This window comes from Bos indicus x Bos taurus, chromosome 13 (genome assembly GCF_003369695.1).
Source record: "Bos indicus x Bos taurus breed Angus x Brahman F1 hybrid chromosome 13, Bos_hybrid_MaternalHap_v2.0, whole genome shotgun sequence".
NCBI classification, from domain to species: domain Eukaryota; kingdom Metazoa; phylum Chordata; class Mammalia; order Artiodactyla; family Bovidae; genus Bos; species Bos indicus x Bos taurus.
In genome coordinates, this window is record NC_040088.1 from 2,348,986 (window position 1) to 2,365,411 (window position 16,426).

The window sequence follows — 16,426 nt, forward strand, 5'->3', positions numbered from 1 at the left end:
TTCTCCAACACCACACTTCAAAAGCATCAATTCTTCGGCACTCAGCTTTCTTCACAGTCCAACTCTTACATCCACACATGACTACTGGAAAAACCATAGCTTTGACTAGACAGACCTTTGTTGGCAAAGTAATGTCTCTGCTTTTTAATATGCTGTCTAGGTTGGTCATAGCTTTTCTTCCAAGGAGCAAGAGTCTTTTAATTTCATGGCTGCAGTCGCCACCTGCAGTGATTTTGGAGCCCCCCAAAATAAAGTCAGCCACTGTTTCCACTGTTTCCCCATCTATTTGCCATGAAGAAATGGCATTGAAAGGCAAAGTCTTAACCACTGGACCTCCAGGGAAGGTCCCTACTTCTCAGTATGAATGGGACATACTCATGTGACAAAAGATTTCCAACCTCTTGAGTTTGTGAAAAGTCATACCAAAGAAGGAAAAAAAAAATCACATCTCTTTGCTGCCGTTTAGCCTTATTTGTCACCGAAATTTCGTGACCTTTGTACACACATCAAACTCCCGCACGACGGTGGCCCCCACAGGCTGTAGCAGGCAGAATCGTCTGACACGGCCCCAGCCCCCTGTCCCGCAGGCTCGGTGGGCAGTCTGGAGAAGAAGGGAGAAAGGTGAGTGCCTCCTGAGTACACCAGGTGACTCTTGAAAGAGCGAGAAGTCAGCTAAGGCTCCTAGACACTCTGTTTGGAATTCTGAGGGACCAAAAAGAGCCTCGAAAGGGCAGCAGGGATCCCATCACAGGCTCCTCAGTCGTGTCCGAATCTGTGACCCCGTGGACCACAGCCCACCAGGCTCCTCTGTCGGTGGAATTTTCCAGGCAGGAACACTGGAGTGGGTTGCCGTTTCCTACTCCAGGGGATCTTAGGACCCGGGGATGGAACCCACGGCTCCTGCATTGGCAGGCGGATTCTTAACCGCAGAGCTACCTGGGAAGCCCTAAAACTGGGCAGCCTCCTTGCATAGGTGACCAAAGAGTGGCCCACATGGGGGTCGAACGCTTGACCTTGTCGCTAACTGAGACAACGCCATGATCCCATCATGACGATTGTTAGAAAGCTCTGAGCTTCCTGCTTCACAGGCGGCATGCCCAGTGGACTGATTACATTCTCAGCATCCCAGGGCTTTTTACTTGGACCCCCAGCAAGAGCAGGTGGATCTTCTAGTTCCATGCCTCCGACCCGGTAGGAGGCAGCAGGATCCCCGGGTTCAGGCCTCGGCCCACGCTGGCCCCGCCCCACGCTGGCCCCGCCCCGCCCCGGCCCCGCCCCGGCCCCGCCCCGGCCCGGCCCCGCCCCGGCCCCGGCCCCGCCCCGGCCCCGGTGTGTCCGTCCCCACCGCCTCTGCACGTCTGCACCGGAGCCCCCAGCTGGCATCTGAGCGCAGCACGCACCCCATGATGGCGGCCCGTCGCGGCCTGTGTCCCCCCCGCCCCCCGCCCCCCAGGGATGTCCCCCCAGTCCCCCTGTGCCCCTCTTTCATTCCCCGTCCAATCGAAGAGCAAACCTGCTCCTTCTGTTCCCTTCAGAACACACCGGACGCGGGGCCGGCTCCAGGCACCCCCATCACCGCCGCACCCGGACGAAGCCATCCTTCCAGCCGCCCCCTCCCCGCTTTAACTTCTCCCCTTCAGCCTCGCCTCCATGTGCCGCCACACCCGTCTTTTCCCAAGAGAGACAGTGCTGCCTCTGTCCTTGCTCGAACCACCAGTGACCTCACATGACTCAGAATGAAACCCAAGCCTGCCCGCCGCTCTGCTTTCTTCCTGAGCGGCTTTCCCAGCCCTTCCCGTTGGTTACGGCAGCCACAGGGGACTCGGGTTCCCTTCTGGAGCCTCGCAGACTCCGCAGTGGTCCGGGTAGTCCACACTCACCTGCTCATACGTCCCTGACCCCCAGATCTCCAGCCCCTCCGTCTCTGGATCTGGTGCTGGTTTTCTTCGCAGCACTCAGCACTGCCTCCCATCTCAATGTGCATGTTTGATAGGTCTTCCCCATCTGAAGGTGAACCCCGGGAGGGCAGAGATTTGTTATCGGTGTATCCCCTGGGCTTCTGCAGAGCTTGGGATATTTTTTGGTAGGATGGATGGATGGATGGATGAATAATATATGTGGTTTATTCTAACCCAGCAAGTCAGGAAAGACAGGTAGGTGTTTGGAATTATCTCAATAACCTTATGCCTTTGAAATTATTTGGACTTTCTCAACGTAAGCATTTCCATGGCGACAAATGTGCTGCGCACTCACTGCTGGCTAGTTTCCTTTTCCTTATGTGTGTGCTTAGTTGCTCAGTCGTGTCCCACTCTCTGTAGCCCATGAGCCTCCTCTGTCCATGGGATTCTCCAGGCCAGAATCCTGGAGTGGGTTGCCTTTTCTTTCTCCAGGGGATTTTCCTGACCCAGGATTTGAACCCGGGTCTCCCGTATTGCAGGGGGATTCTTTACTGCTGAGCACCAGGGAAGCTCCCCGCCCCCCTTATTTTCCTTATATACAATATATTGAGTGAGAGGAGTTTTACATAGAGAATAATTGTGGGTGGTACAGGTACTTTTGGAGAAGGAAATGGCAACCCACTCCAGTATTCTTGCCTGGAAAATCCCACGGACGGAGGAACCTGGTTAGGCTACAGTCCATGGGGTCGCAAAGAGTCAGACACGACTGAGTGACTTGACTTCACTCACTCACTTCATTCACAGGTACTTTAGAGGAATAAAAGGTAGACAGGATTGAGAGAGGTTTGGTATGGACTACTTAAATGATGAAAGTGAAAGAGGAGAGGGAAAAAGTGGGCTTAAAGCTCAACATTCAGAAAATGAAGATCATGGCATCTGGTCCCATCACTTCATGGCAAATAGATGGGGAAACAGTGTCAGACTTTATTTTGGGGGGCTCCAAAATCACTGCAGGTGGTGACTGCAGCCATGAAATTAAAAGAGGCTTACTCCTTGGAAGAAAAGTTATGACCAACCTAGACAGCATATTGAAAAGCAGAGACATTACTTTGCCAACAAAGGTCCGTCTAGTCAAGGCTATGGTTTTTCCAGTGGTCATGTGTGGATGTGAGAGTTGGAGTGTGAAGAAAGCTGAGCGCCAAAGAATTGATGCTTTTGAAGTGTGGTGTTGGAGAAGACTCTTGAGAGTCCCTTGGACTGCAAGGAGATCCAACCAGTCCATTCTGAAGGAGATCAGCCCTGGGATTTCTTTGGAAGGAATGATGCTAAAGCTGAAACTCCAGTACTTTGGCCACCTGATGCAAAGAGTTGACTCATTGGAAAAGACTCTGAAGCTGGGAGGGATTGGGGGCAGAAGGAAGAGGGGACGACAGAGGATGATATGGCTGGATGGCATCACCGACTCGATGGACGTGAGTCTGAGTGAACTCCGGGAGTTGGTGATGGACAGGGAGGCCTGGTGTGCTGCGATTCATGGGGTCGCAAAGAGTCGGACACAACTGAGCGACTGAACTGAACTTAAATGATTGTTTCTTTTACTGGGTGTGCATGTGGGTGGGGGTGGAGGGCGTGAAGATAGCCGGAGGGCAAGAATTTGATAAACAGATTATAGGAGATTATAGAGAAAAGAATATGCTTGGAAAAGGATATTCACATAGAGAGGCTTAGCGATTCACAAGTCACTGAGAACATGTGCAGAAAAAGCTGCCAATCCAAGCATCCTTTGTTGTAGGAAAGGTTGACATCATATGGTCATTTCTGTGGTAAGGAATCCGCCTGCAATGCGAGAGACCTGGCTTCTATCCCTGGGTTGGGAAGATCCCCCGCAGAAGGGAGAAAGGCAACCCACTCCAGTATTCTGGCCTGGAGAATTCCATGGACAGTCCTTGGGGTCCCAAAGAATTGGACATGACTGAGCGGCTTTCACTTTCACATCGTAAAGAACCCACCTGCCAATGCAAGAGACGGGGGCTCGATCCCTGGGTCAGGAAGATTCCCTGGAGTAGGGAATGGCCACCCACTCCAGTATTCTTGCCTGGGAAATTCTAGGAACAGAGGAGCCTGGCGGGCTGCAGTCCATGGGGCCACAGAGTCAGACATGACGGGGTGACTGAGCGCGGCACAGCTCCATCTACATACAGTGTAGAAAGTGAAAGCCATGTGCCGCAAGGAAGATCCTGCATGCTGAAAGCTAAGACCCCAAACAATCAAATAAATATTAAAAAATACATATATTAATACATAAGAGGATTCCTTGAGTGTATATCTAGGAGTGGGATTGCTGAGTCAAAAACCATTTGAAAAGAAAACAAATTAAGGGACTTTACATGCATTATCTTAACAGTGGTGTGGATGGGGAGGCTGAGGTGCAGAGAAGTCAGTAAGTTGCTCTTGGCTGGTAAAGGGACTGAGCCAGGTCTGTGCTTTTAACAGAAAACTAGGTAGCTGGCTACAGTTTATACAGAGTTTTGTGAAATGTCAATGTTTCTGTGAATTAAGCTAATGCCATTCCTGGAATTTGAGTATATTTACAGCCAAACCAGCCTCTAGTCTGAGGAAGGTGATGAGCACATTTTGTCAAATTGTATGTGACAGGTGCATTCTTAAAGACAGTCAATGACTGAACACTTTGAATAATTACAGATTGTTCTCCCAGTGGAACTGGCCAAACCCCAGATATCTTAACACTGAAGTGAAGGGAAAGTCGCTCAGTCGTGTCCGACTCTTTGTGACCCCATACCAGGCTTCTCCGTGCATGGGATTTTCCAGGCAAGCCTACTGGAGTGGGTTGACCATTTCCTTCTCCAGGGGAATCTTCCTGACCCAGGGATCGAACCCGGGACTCCCGCATTGTAGGCAGACGCTTTACCCACTGAACCACCAGGGAAGCCCACCAGACGACACTGTAAAGTGTTAAATAAGCTACGCCATCAGGTGGCGCTGTTTGTAAACAAACTTCATTTACTCGTCTAACCAGCTTTGCTATTCAACTATTTGGAACAAAATTTCTAAGAACAATAATGATCTGTGTTATTGCAAATGCTGTAGCAACTCTGAGACTCTATTAATGGGATTTAATTGAAATACTTAACATTTCTGTAGTCCAACACCCCATGAGCTGGGCTTTACGTTCATTAGTTACTGACTGTAACCCGGGAGCAGAATGACAACGCTTCTGTTTTAATGTTTGTTTTTTCCAGGAATGCCAAACTCAGTTTAATTTTTAAAAAAGTAAGAAAGAGACGGGTCCGCATCGTCTCCTCACTTTGCCTCAGAGCTGGCTTCTGAGAACCGGCACAGGAGCGCCTCTGCCTCCCGGGTTACGCGAGGGTGTGGGCAGGAGGGTCCAGGGTCGTCGGTCATCTCGGCAAGGGGGTGGGGGGTCAGTCCTCCACGCAGGGAGCCTCCGTCTCCTGTCCTCCCGCCTCCCCACTCCTCCTCCCCGAACCCCGCCTTCTCAGGTGACTCCGCCAGCAACCTCCGGAGGTAGATCTGGCCTAGTGTGGCCTGTGCAAAGGCCCTGGGTTCCTCCAGAACAGGGAGGAGGCGCGGGCGGCGGGCGGGCCCAGCAGCTGGGCTCTGGAAGGATCCGGCTTCCGCTCTGAGCGCGATGGGGAGTCACCGGGGGCTCTGAGCAGAGGATTGGCCTGCTTGGACTGATGTTCACGCCACACCCTCAGCTCCGAACTCGACGTCTGGCCATCTCGGCGCTTGGTCACTGAGTCACTGATGCGAACTCCTAGTGTGTCTTTCCGGGTGGCTCAGTGGTAAAGAATCCGCCTGCCCATGCAGAGATTCGGGTTCAATCCCAGGGTGGGGAAGATCTTCTGGAGGAGGAAATGACCCACTCCAGGATTCTTGCCTGGAAATTCCCATGGACAGAGGAGCCTGGCGGGCTAGAGTCCTGAAGAGGGTCACAGAGGGTCAGATATGACTGAGCACGCACCTATGTGCCTCCGCGTGAGTTAAGACTCTGTGGGGCGGTTCATGCCGCTGTGTTGAACTTGAGTCCCAATTCCTGGAAGACCTCACTTACTGGCGCATCTGAGCCCCGTGAGGAGGGTGCGGGGCGGGGGGGGGGGGGGGCTTCCTGGAAGAAGGGTCATCCAATCTGAGACTCGTACATGGAGCTCAGAGGGTTTGCACCTGGTGTTACCTTCCAGCTACCTTCTGGAGGTTGAAGGCAGCAGGACCCATTTCAGGCACCATCAGTAGGTGGGATCCGCTTGACTAGGAGAATTTTCTGCCAGGGCAGGGACTGAAGAGGCTGCAGAGGTGCTGCTTAGCTAGTTAAGGAGTTTCCATCATCATGTGACCGACAGACGCGGGGCACAAAGCTGCAACACGACAAGATCCATGGTTTTATCAACCGGAAGCTGAAAGGCGATGTCAGGAATCGACAGCAAGACTTGAACTTTTGGCTGAACTTGTGTTAACTCTCTCTTACTATCATCGGTTAGATTTTGAAGGTGAGCAGGCGAGTGTAGCGATTTGGAAAATGGAATCCTTTAATGACTCTTTTTATTGCTTTTTGCTGATCCTTAATATAAAACAAATAATCATAAATCACAGCCAGCTCATTGGCCTCCTTCCACCTGCAATATAAACCACGCCAGGGCTTGAGAAGTTTACAGATTTTCTGAAGTAGCATCTTCCTAGCTGGACCCCAGCAGACACGGCTAGGTCTTATTTTATGCAAATTTGAATCATGCAAATCCAACATTGTGATTTGGATACATGTTAAGGTTCCCTTGTACACACCAAGTTTCCAATAGTGTGAATCCTGCAGAAGCAGAAATTCTACAATCTCACTTAGGGCGGCGCGGATGGACAGCCAGGGAAACATTGCCACAAGGTGGCGCCCGTCCTCAGGTAAGCGGAACCGTGGGTGCTCCTTTGTTGGGATGAGACGTGAATTATGTGGCTTCAGATGATGCGTTTTCTTCCCATGAAAAGCAGGCAGCTGCTCTGTCGTTCCAAGCTGAATTTGCCTTTGAAACTGAAGGCCATGTGGCATTAGAAAATGGTAAAAATTCAAGTGAAAGATAGTAGCTGATAGCATGCCCTATGTCATAGCCGGTTCCCCACTTCGGACATGGCCGCCATGTGGCCATGCGCGGGGGCGGCACCTGCTTCCGTTGAGAAGAGCGGCTCTCCTTGGACCTTCAGAACCCCGAGTAGTGATGATGTCTCGTTTTTATTTCCGCACACGTGGTTTTTCTTGCCTCCCTTCTTTGTAACATGACGATAATGAGATGCTGCTCCCCCGTCTGTCGCATCCCATCTCTCACTTCCGCTTCTCAGTTTATGCCATTTGTATGGTTTCTGTTCCATGTTCAAAACTGGCGACACTTAATCTTGGCTTTGGAACCGTAAGAACACTGTCCATCCTTATTTGTTGTTTACTCACTAAGTCGTGTCTCTTTGTGACCCCATGGACTGTAGCCCACCAGGCTCCTCTGTCCACGGGATTCTTCAGGCAAGAATACTGGAGTGGGTTGCCATTTCCTACTTCAGGGAATTTTCTTGACCCAGGGGTCGAACCTGTGTCTTCTGTGTTGGCAGGCAGAGTTTCACCACTGAGCCACCTGGAAGCCCCCCATCCTTATTTAGCTTGATCCCAAATGCTGAAATCAGTAGTAATAACTCTACATATGTGTCTATGCATTTTCCTCTTCTGGATACTTCATACAAGTGGAATCATACGATATGAGACCTTCTTGTCTGGCTTCTTTCACTCACCATTACCTTTTTTTAAAAAAAGTTTTATTATAAAAAAGTAATTATTTTATTTATTTGACTGCACAGGGTCTTAGTGGCAGCACGTGGGATCAAGTGCCCTGATCAGGGATTGAACCTGGGCCCCCTGCATCGGGAGCCCTGGACCACCAGGGAAGTCTCAGCATCACGTTTTGAAGGTTTATCCATGTGGCAGCAGGAATCAGTGCTTCCTTCCTGTTTACAGCTGAATAATATCCCATTGAAAGGATAGAGCACACCTGCTTATCTTCCATCCTTTGATAGGTGTCTGGGGTGTTTCCGCCTTTCGGCTGCTGTGAATGGTGTTGCCAGGAACTTCTGTGTACATGTTTCTGTTTGAATATCTGTTTCCAGTTCTTTTGAGTGTGTATGTAATAGCAAGTGGAACTGTTGTGAGTCACTAGCTCTCACACTTATTTTTTCTTTTATTTTTCAGAAGGGAAACCCATTTTTACTGTGCTACTTTCCCCAGACTTTAGGTCTAAATTATAGTAATTGAACTTTATGATTCAGTCACAAATGCTTGGAACAGTGATAAATAGGAGGCGATAAATATATTTTGATGGGAATTCCCTGGTGGACCAGTGGTTAGGACTTGACACTTTCATTGCGATGGCCCAGGGGTTCAACCCCTCCAGGGGGAACTAAGATCCTGCGAGTCAAAATTTTTTTTTTTTAACTTTTTGGCTGCACCTCATGGCATGCGGGATCTTAGTTTATATATTTATATATATATATATATATAGAGAGAGAATGAATAATAGTCCCTGAAGCAACTCTTCATGGCGCAGTGCACCAAGACTTCTGTCGTGCTAGTTGTGAACTAGTACTTTATTACTTATACGATTTGAAAAATTGTTTATATGTAATATATATTCTGGGTACATCATTCTCTACAAGAACTGACTGCAGTGAATGTTTGTTGACCTTTTTTTTAAAATTCTGAGCTCAGATCAAGTGTAGAAACCTTCATAGTTATATAAAGTCCCGCAGTAAAATCTTTTCATCATTGCTCAGAACTGATCAGCCTTTCATACAAGCACACCCACCACCAACTGTCACCTACCCACCAATAAGCCCCATAATTATCGTCACCTATACACACACACACACACACACACACACACACACACTCCTTCACACCCCTTATTTTGAATTATTCTTTTGCTTCTCAGAACTACAGAGATCACGCATCAGCTACACTGGGTGGTCTTCTGATGCTCAGATTTGGCTGCTTTCCTCACTGACTGTTGACCTCTTATTCACACCAAGGAGCGCAGGCTGTGTTTGGTTTTGTATCTCAGTCTCCCAGGTGTGGGGCCTGCGGGTCCATTGCATTGAGAACACTGAGCCTGGGAGGGGGTGTCCTCTCAGCAGTGGAGCCTACGTACCCACACCGTAGAGCAGGCTCTGCGCATTGGACTGCTTTCTCTGCAGCGCTCTGGGGCCCTCGGAACACGGACCCCGTAGAAAGAACTTGAGTTTCGTTCAGGAAAGCCCGTTCTTCCTTGAGCGATGGCTCCAGGAAATTGCTTCCAGGCGAGGGTAATGCAGCTTCGGTCCACAGGGCGGCAGGCTTCTCCCAGAATAACAACTGGCCGGGAACAAAGGCCGCAGTCTCCCGCCGCGGCGCTGGCGGCCGGGTTTCTGGGCCAACTTTAGGGAATTAATCAGCAACTGGAGAGCGCTGGGGCATCAAGGACGGCAGGCCAGCCAGCCGCTCGGAAAAGCACAGCGAGGACCCTCACCTCGGCCACGGAAGGGGAAGGGCGCACAGCACAGGCTCCCAAACGTCCGCCCAAATGCGGCCCCGCGCTGATGGCCGCAGACGGACAGACGGGACCCAAAAACAGGCCGCCGTTGCGGAGAAGAACCTTCTACCAGGAGGCAGCCGGGTGCGGGACTAGCAGCTCAAAAGCAGCTGACGGCAGCCATCCCAGGAGACCCGTCGGGTGGGGGCAGGGTGCTCAGATTTTTGGAATCTTAGTAATCAATAAGATTGAAAAAAGCTGGTGTCATCATAGGGGTGGATATCAAATTTTGATCTTGCCAGTTACGAAAATTAAAAAAAAATACAGTTGGCCTTTACTATCACCGTCATAAAAGACAGGGAAAGATAGAAAAATATAATTGAAAACTAAAGGGTAATTGCTTAAACTGACAAAAAAAAAAAAAAAAAGCTTTCCTAAAAAACAAATTTATGAAAACTTCATTGGCTTCCTCAGTAGCTCCGCGGTAAAGACCGGGCCTGCAATGCAGGCGCCACAGGAGACCTGGGTTCCATCCCTGGGTGGGGAAGACCCCCTGGAGGAGGGCATGGCACCCCACTCCAGCATTCCTGCCTGGAGAACCCCATGGCCAGAGGAGCCTGGGGGGCTACAGTCCATGGTGTCGCAAGAGTCTGACACGACTGAGGCGACTGAGCACGCAGCACGAGCAAACTTCATTAAGATTCCAGGAGGCATTATTCTAAAGGTGTGATTCTTTTAGTTTGGAAGGAACTTGTTAAGGAAATCAAGACTCGCAGAGCGAGTAACTCACCTGTATTTCCCGAAGTGCGCTTCCGTTTCCACCAGACAGGAGGAGAGTTCGCCTTTCCTGAGCACTTGTAATAGCATGTTAATTTTCCTTCTTCTTTTTTTTTTAATTGCAGTATGGCTGACTTACAGTATAGTATCAGTTTCAGGTGTACAACACGGTCATTCCATATTTTCGTTTTTTTCTACGCCCTGATTAATGTAATTCTCAGGCCTCCCCTTTGAGAGAGGAACTTGATATCATTCCTGTTTTACGGGAAAGGAAACCAGACCTTGATGAGGTCTCAGCAGACAGCGGCTGAGGCCAGTGTCGCCTCCCCCACCCCACCCGACCACTGGGCCACACGGCTTTGCTGTTCTCTGGTTGTTCCAGGTGGCTCTGCAAAGAAGAGATGAGTTTCCTAATTAAATTAAAAACAACTACCACCCCGGTAGACCATCAGAAAGGAAGATCATCCATATGTTCCCATTTTCGAGGCAGCTAACGTGTGAGCATGGCTGTCTTCATTATTTTTTAAGGGCTATGTTTTTTTAAATTTATTTTTAATTGGAGCATAATTGCTTTACAGTGTTGTGTTGCTTTCTGCTGTACAACAACGAGAATCAGCCGTACGTGTGCATATGTCCCCTGCCTCTTGAACCTCCTCCCCACTCCCACAACGCAGCCCTCTAGGTCATCACGGAGCACCGAGCTGAGCTCCCTGTGTTACAGAGCAGCTTCCCACCAGTTACCTGTTTTACGGCTCCCAAGGTGGTATAGAATCCGCCTGCCAGGCTGGAGATTCGGGTTTGATCCCTGGGCTGGGAAGATCGCCTGGTGGAGGAAATGGCCACCCACTCCAGTGTTCTTGCCTGGAGAATCCCATGGATGGAGGATCCTGGCGGGCTCCAGTCCACGGGGTTGAAAAGAGTTGGACACGACTTAGCGACCGAGCAGCAACAGCAGCCTGGTTTCCTCACGGCGGTGTGCGTATGTCAGTGCTAGTCTCTCGGTTTGTCCGGCCCTCTCCTGTGTGCTGATGTAATAAAACACTGCAGCCTGGGTTAAACAACAGAACTTTATTTCCCGAGGTTCTGGAGTCGGAGGCCTGGGATCCAGAATCATCGTGGCGGGGTGAGGGCACTCTCCTGGGTGGCAAACTTCTCACTGTGTTCCCATACGGTGGAAGGGCCTAGGATTTCCTTGATAATGTACCCTCCCACTCAGGAAGGCTCTACCCACGGGACAGACCACCTCCCAAGGACCCCACATTCTCAGATCATCGCTGGGTGTCAGGATTGCCACACCTGAGTTCTGGGAGAACACAGACAGCACTCTCAGTTGCTCTGAGTGTTCATCGTTTCCAGAAAAGATTGCTCTGGATGTCTTTGTCCGTTAAACTTTTTTTTTCGTATTTCAGATTTACTTCTGGTTAGATTTTTCAGAATGAGATTATTGGCTCAAAGGTTAGACTTTTTATTAAAATTTTCCCCTAGTTTTGTTGAGAAATAATTGACATACGTCACTGTGTAAGTTTAAGGGCTAGAGTGTGATGGTTTGATTTGCATATATTGTAAGATGATTACACAGTAGGTTCCACTAACATCCGTCTTGTCATGTAGATGCAATAAAGTTTCCCGAGAACACAGTATTCTCCTTTGTCTCCATGCTGTCTGTGGCTTTTGTGTTACAACAGCAGAGCTGAGCAGTGGCAACACGGACGTGCATTAACCCCATCAACTCCACCCCCAGGCCCCTCCCCCGCCCCCAGCAAAGCATTTACTCTCTGGCTGTCACAGAAAGGTTTATTAATCCTGATCTCAGCTCTTTAATTAGTATTAATTAATTTTTACTGATGTACAGTTTGTTTATAATATTATATTAGTTCAGGTGTACAGCATAGTGATTTGACATTTTTATAAATTATACTCTATAGTTATTATAAAATACCAGCCATATTCCCTGTGGTGTACAATATATTCTCATAGCTTATTATACGTACTGTTCGCCTCTCTTAGTCCCTGACCTCTGCCTCGCCTCTCCCCGTCCCCGTCTCTCTTCCCACTGGCGCCCACTAGTTGGTTCCCGTATCTGTGAGCCTGTGTCTGTTTTGTTATAGTCATGCGTTTGTTTTATTTTTTAGACTCCAGGTGTTTTGTACATGATAGCACACATAAAGTATTTGTCATTGGACTTGTTTTACTAAGTATAATACCCTCCAGGTGCATCTACATTGTTGCAAATGGCAAAAATCTCCCTCTTTTTTATGGCTGAGTAGTATTCCATTGTATGTACATATGTATCTTTATCCATTCATCTGCTGATGGACATGTGGGTTGCTTCCCAATCTTGGCAATTGTAAATAACCCTGCTATAAACATTGGGGTGCGTGTAGATTTCCAAATTACTCTTTTTCTTTTCTTCAGATATATCTAGCATCTCTTTAGTAGCCTGTGAGTTCCCCTAAAAGTATAATTCTCATGGAAACTCTCTGACTGTTAACAAACCAGAGTCTGAGTTAAATAATTATTTCCATAAAATATGTCCAAGTTTCTGTCTTAACTCCTTTGTGAAATGAGGCAGAACAGAAATTTTTAAATGTCACAATAAAAGACCATATGATTTAATCTAATATACATAGAAATATCATCTATAAATTTTGTTATGAAGGAAGAGAAAGAATCTCTATTTAGTCATTTCTGGAGTCTGTTTAAGGAGGAACATTTTTTAAAATTTTGTTTCATTTTTGGCAAGAAATTCTGAAGGTAGAGAGGAGGCTTATCTCTCCAGGATGCCAAGGCAGGGACTGTCTTAGCCTGTTCAGGCTGCTATAACAAAAACACCATAGATCAAGGGGCTTAGACAACAAACATTATTTTCCCACAGTCCTGGAGGCTGGAAGTCCCACATTTATAAATATATTAGTGACAACAAGCAAGCTGGAAGCCCAGAGGCCCGGGGTCTGGTCCCAGCTACATGCAACTCGCCGTGTAACTTGGGTGGGCCGCCCAGCCTCTCTGAACGTCCCTGGGGAAATGGAGGGGTGGGATTAGAGCAGCGTGACAAGCACTGAGGCCATCATATCCAGTCCAGTGACTCAGGTGTGAGTGGGCCTGGCACCTGTGAGTAGAAGTGTGGTTAGGGGCAGGGGCGGGCTGCCCTGGCTCGCCTGCAATTCAGGAGACCCCAGTTCGATTCCTGGGTCGGGAAGATCCCTTGGAGAAGGGATAGGCTACCCACTCCAGTCTTCTTGCCTGGAGAATCTCATGGACAGAGGAGCCTGGTGGGCTACAGTCCATGGGGCTGCAAAGGGTCAGACACGACTGAGCGACTAGACCACCAAAGTGAACTCTCAATTTCCCCACCAATTCTCACTCCATCTTTGACCTCTCTCTCTCATCCCAAACCTCAGGTGCCTCCATGAGGCATGTGGAAGGGTCTCGCAGGAATGCAGCCAGCAGCTGACCCCTCAAAGCAACCTTCCACCAACATCTCCACCTGCTGGTTCCTACCTCCTCTGCCCCTTCAGTCCTAATCAGTGAACAACACCTGGACCAGTGGCGTCCCCATCACCTCCTGCAGGGTCTCCCTGCCCCCGGGGGCCCGCAGCCTGTCCTTTCCCCCAGCGGCCTCCCCATCACCTCCTGCAGGGTCTTCCTGCCCCCTGGGGCCTGCAGCCTGTCCTTTCCCCCAGCGGCGTCCCTGTCACCTCCTGCAGGGTCTCCCTGCCCCCGGGGGCCCGCAGCCTGGCCTTTCCCGAAGCGATGCTGGTTTGGAGTCAGGCAGCCTGGGTTCACTTCTGGACTCTGCAACTACTCATCACGTGATTTTGGACACGCCTCTTCATGTCTGTGTGTCTGTCTCCTCATGGGATGAATGGAAATAATAATGGGACCCAGAACCATCTTAGGGGATTAAATAGGTTCATCCGTGTAAAGCCAATTAATGCTAAGCAGGAGCACTGTGGTTACTATGGTTTTGAAATGTATTGTCACTATTTGCATGTTTATCCATTTCAGACTGAAATGGTCCCTTAAGAATGGGGATCTGATCTAAACCAAACTCTCCTTTCCCCAGAGTCTGGCTTTATGCTTATTTAGTAGGTGATCAGTTAATGTTTGGGAAGGAAACAGGAGGGGAAGAAGGAAGGAAAGAAGGGAGGGAGGGAGGGAGGATTTTTCTCAGTGGAAAGTTAGGACATACCTTAAGATATCAGATCTGAAAGCGGCTCCCTTCCCGGGGTCCCTGGATAGATGGGGTCTCCACTTTCACCCCAGATCATAGCAGAGCATCCCCTTTCTGTTTTTTCCAAGTAACAAACACCCTCAAACGTAGTGGCTTAACGCCACAGGCAGTGTGATGTTTCTTGATTTTGAGGACCAGGATTTGGGCCAGGCTCACCGGCAGTCTTCCTCGTGGGGCTGAACGCGGTCCCTTGAAGGGTGGGTGGTCTGGAGGTGAAACGGCTTCCCTCCGCGTCTGGTGTCCTGCCCAAGCTGGCTGCAACGTGCACCCCCGACACTGTCTGCTCCACGCAGCCTCTGCCTCCGGGTGACGTCGGAGCTGAAGGCCTTACTGGAGGCTGGATTCCCCCAAAACCAGTGTCCACGGGCCGAGCTGCAAGCCAGGCTTCATAAGAGCAGCCTCGGAAGTCCCAGGCACCACTTTCGTTGCCTCCTATTGGTTACAGAAATCACTGAGGCTTCTCAGATTCCAGGCAGGTAGAATCAGACCCCACATCTCCAGGAAGATGCAGCAAGGACCTATTGGCAGGTTCATCCACCATAAACTGTCCCTCCATCACAGGCCTGTTAAACCAGGTGTCACCTGGCCTCATGGACACTGTCCACTGAAACTCCCTGAATGCAGTTTTTTACGGGTGTGCAAAATGTACATTTTTTTTTTCCAGTGAGATGAGCTGTCAGGCAGATTATGAATCACTACATGGTGGTCTTCCTTTTTACCGAGGTTTATCTAATCCCAGTGCTCTGCAAAAATTTCTCAAGCAAACATGCATAGTCTTGTAAGCTATTCGAATAATGAAAAATCCTAGTCACTGCTAAGTTCTCTGCCCTCCCCACCTCACTCCCCTCCTCGGAGATAATCCCCACCAGCACTTTGATGAGCATTCTTCATGGGGTTTCCCGTGCGTAACGTGGACGTGGAAGGTTTTTAAAAATGCAGACAGCCTCGTTCTCCTTGTATGTTTTCAGTAATTTGCTTATTTTTCACTCTTAAGATTATGGAGAGGAGGTTGCTCATGTCAGCAGCCTGGACTTAGTCTGTTGTTTGCCGCATGTGAATGGTTTTGCCTGATGGTGAAGGTGTGTGATTCGTGCTCCCTGGCGTGCAGTAGGTGCTCCCTCCATTGGACAGAATCCACTCCACCTCTGATCCGGGCAGGAGTCTGGGACTCAGGGTTTGGCGATCGGAAACTTGTGTCCCGCTGGCCACCGTCGCTGGTTGGGGACAAGCGCGTGACATCATGGGAACAATGGTCCAGGAGTGCTGTGCCCTGAACACCTGGGGTTGATCTCAGATTCCCCCAAGTCACCTGCACCCATGGGAGTGAATGACCCCTGCACCAGGATCAGGGTTCTGTGGCTGAAAAAGACAGGGCGACGGGTGCTGGGCTGATCATGAGTGGTGTCCAGCACAACGCTCTGCTCGCTTTCGGAGCTTGAGGTCTGAGGAGCAGGGAGAGGTGAGACTCGCCCGAGAGCAGCCAGCTGATGCCAGAGCCCGTGTTTGTGATCAGAACGCAGTCATTTGCATTTTAGCTGGAACCAGTTTGTTGTTGTTCAGTCGCTCAGTCGTGTCCGACTCTGCAACCCCGTGGACTGCAGCACGCCAGGCCTCCCTGTCCTTCGCCAACTCTCTGAGCTTGCTCAAACCCACGTGCATTGAGTCGGTGATGCCATCCAACCGTCTCATCCTCTGTCATCCCCTCCTCCTCCTGTTTGAGTTGGATTTTTCTATCATTTTCAACAAAGAGGAGTCTCCATGAAGGCATGAATCATGGGGGATCGCTCTTCAGTTCATCCTCATGACCCAGCCGGGGCTTGGCACAGAGCCTGACAAAACAAATGTTTGATGAGTGCGTGAGAGAATGAACCGAGAATGCCACGGAGATCCTAGTGACCGTTAGGTCCCTGAGGAATCCCAGAGTGGCTTCTCAGACTCTGGTGTGC

At 49.7% G+C, this 16,426-nt stretch overlaps 2 non-coding genes across 2 annotated transcripts; both read right to left on the reverse strand.

Moving 5' to 3' along the window:
* Positions 1 to 8,661: 8,661 nt before the first annotated feature.
* LOC113903743 lies at positions 8,662 to 8,733 on the reverse strand. The gene has a single exon (XR_003514284.1). It is a non-coding gene; the product is annotated as a small nucleolar RNA U2-30 (small nucleolar RNA).
* Positions 8,734 to 8,887: 154 nt separating this feature from the next.
* On the reverse strand, positions 8,888 to 8,967 carry LOC113903746. The gene has a single exon (XR_003514287.1). It is a non-coding gene; the product is annotated as a small nucleolar RNA U2-19 (small nucleolar RNA).
* Between the last annotated feature and the right edge of the window lie 7,459 nt (positions 8,968 to 16,426).